Here is a 3,354-nt window from a genome sequence, read left to right as displayed (position 1 = left end):
TTTTCTTCAATTTTAGCCGATTGATGTCATATTGGACATTTAGAGTTCGAATATAATATTACTCTTTTGATTATAATTAAATTGAAAAATATCAAGAAAAAATTTATAACCCGATCAAAAAATCTAACAGAAAATAAAAAAGAATACATAAAGAGAGTTGTGAAATAGTAAATATATAATAATTATATTAAATAACAAATTATTATTAGTTTTAGATATTGAGGGTATTTTAGGCAATTTGGGATGTGTATTTAGTATAATATTGAAATGAAAAACTAGATGGGTAGTGTATTAAGTAAATGGTGTGTATTAAGAGATTATGGGTGTGTATTTAAAATTACTCACAAAATTGATATGAAAGGGTAAAGTAAAAAGTAGGTGAACACTGATATAGAGGGAACTAGTGAACTTATCCTGCTCCAGACCCCCGAATTACTACATTCTGGGTCTGGCATTCACATTTCAAACTTGAAAAGCTAAACCATAAAACCACTTAAAGGGTAAAGGGTAAAACGATGAAATTCCAATATGGCTGGTCTGGGAAAATGCTTAGGTAATCAACCACAGAAGGATGTAACTATTAAACTTATGCGAGTGCATATAGAACATGAATTTTGCTGAATGTTAGAGAACTACAACTTGAAATAGTACATTAGTATCCCCTATAAGAAGAGTCAAACAATGATCTACATATACGTGTTGCTAGTAACCAAAGAATTTCATGCCTACATATATCCCTCTACGCCTTTGAACAAACTAGTTGATGATAGGAAACCATCCTTTACTCAGTTGCCGCTGCTGGTAGTTCTGTTCCATCTTCAGTAGAACCAACATTTGCCTCAGGAAATGTGCTATCAGTCTGATGAAAATGTGATGCCTGATGAGGTATCTGGTGGCATGTGGATTTTCTAGAGTTCCAGGACTTTAGAACCATTCTAGTATGCTTTGCCTTGTTTGAAATTTCTTTTGGTTATATTCTCTCCTGTCTAACTGAGTTAGTGACAACCTCTTCTGCTTGATTCCAGGTGCTGGCAATTTACTTAATGATGTACTGGATGGCATATTGATATTCATTTTAAATCTCAGCATTGGTGGTGCTGCAGTTGCTACTGTGATTAATTTCTGAGTACGTCATCGATGTGGTAAACTAAATTATACTGGTGTATTTCCAATTTCAAGCTCCTGTTACTACATTCCATCAATTTTGTTTAATTGACGATAAACACATTATTTAAAGAATCTACCAGATTTGAGAAAGAAATTGATAAACTCAGTAATCAGCTGGTCAAACTCAGTATATTGATGGATGTCATTAAGTTTCATTTGATGTTGAGTAGCCTTCACTTATATTAATATCATACTGAGTTTGAACTGGTTATTGAATTGCAAAACCAGTTGGTGAAGAAAGACATCCATTTTTTAGGAGAAGTACTGGTGTATAGCCAGTATAGGGGTGTCACATAACCAGCTTCAGTAATTCTTGTGAGTGATGGATAATTCATCTTATAAGCTGGCTGAGAAATAGAATAGGAGTCCCAGAAGTAGACATACAGTTTCCAGTAGTCAGCACATCGCCAATAACATATGCAGTATGATATGAATCCCAACAGCATCCGATACAACTCCGGCCCTGGTAAAATTGAAATTTGTCTGCATAGTTCTAGCTCAAGCAACATGCATTGGCTGTGAAAATCTGTTAGGTTGAACACCAGTTTTTTGCACCATGTGTTCAAGATGTGGTAGAGTTGAGGAAATCCTAGGCTAACATGTCCTGTAACTGAGGCTGTGCATATGCAGTGTTGTGACGGATATGGTTTGATACCAGTTGCAGGATATTTTTACAGTAGAAGCTTCAGGTGATGACAACATATAGCCAGTACGAGACATAGAAGGAAAAGCACAGTATCCATTTTGCAGGATACATATACCATGAACATGTGGTGAAAATCAAGTAACATTGTAGCCTGGTAGGAGTGAGGTGCACACATGAGCAACTGGTTTTGAAGGTTTGCTTGTGAAGGCATTGGTGTTAGAGTCAATAATGCATCAGTCGATGAACCCATTATACAACCCTCTTGAAACTAGTTGATAGACAAGATAACTGAGATTTTTCCACCAAATTTTCCATTAATTGCTTCAACTCAATCTCAAAAATCATCCATTTTTCGTGGGCTTCATTTTGCATAGCCCAAAGATCCCGTCTTTCGCTAAAAATTATCCCTATATTTTACAGTTTTACCCAAATATATAGTTTTACTGGGAAGATTAGCCATTTTAAGTTTGGTTTAACTTTAACCCATCATTTCTGCTTAGACTCAGGAGTACACTTCTACCTTTGAGCTTATAAATAGCGTCCTCCTCTGCTCCATTACCTCCACAACGGTTTGACATCTACAGACGAAGAAGAGTGGGTTCTTCGGAGACGCTCTCTCTCTCTCGTCACTGGTGAGTCTCTCTCTCTATCTCTCTCTTTCAACTGAACTGAATTTTTTTTTTAAGCAGTACTTGAGAGTATGTGCTATGTGATTTTGAGTGACGTTGCTAGTGTTTGAATGCTTTTTGATCAATTGCATATACCAAGAACTGTAAACTGAAATTAAAACAAGAATGAAAGTAGAGACTATATGTTTGTTACTCTGTATGTTTTGGGAAATTGCAGTGAAGCGATGCTGGACTCTTTGCCTCCGGCAATCAGTCATGATATCTTGTTGAGACTACCCGTTAGGTGTTTGCTCATCTGCACCGCCGTGCGCAAATCATGGAGATCAATGATAAGACCCGGGCTTGTGTTATTGCTCGGTTCGTCTGGAGGTGAAGTTGAGGAGTTTTACTCTTTGCATTTTGATGACCCTAGTTTTGAAGAGTACTGCAAGATTGAAATTACAACTCTTGGTGAGATGGGTAGGGGAAATGAATGCTTCCGTGTGGTGGGCACTTGAAATGGCCTGGTTTGCCTCACAAATGATGAATGGCATGGAGGCTACAAACTTGTGGTATTGAACCCGTCTGTAAGGAAGTCTGTGACCCTTCCTGAGCCTACTATTAGACCTTACGATATAGCTTCTATTGGTTTCGGTTTTGATGCTACGACCAATGACTATAAGGTTGTGAGGCTTGCCACTGTTGATGAGCTCAAGTGCAGGCCATTTGAATTTCAGAGGAAGTTTCCCAGATGTTAAACTTTAGTTGAGGTTTATTCACTAGCCACAGGGGCTTGGAGCACGGTTACTGATGTTACTCATGATTTTCGAATCAGAAAAGACGCACCCCAGGTTTATGTAATGGGGCTATTCACTGGCACGCCTTGAGGTGGATTGATGATTAATATCACTATGTTATTGTGGCATTTGACCT

Source organism: Fragaria vesca, linkage group LG6 (genome assembly GCF_000184155.1).
Source record: "Fragaria vesca subsp. vesca linkage group LG6, FraVesHawaii_1.0, whole genome shotgun sequence".
NCBI classification, from domain to species: Eukaryota; Viridiplantae; Streptophyta; class Magnoliopsida; order Rosales; family Rosaceae; genus Fragaria; species Fragaria vesca.
This window is presented reverse-complemented; position numbering follows the sequence as displayed.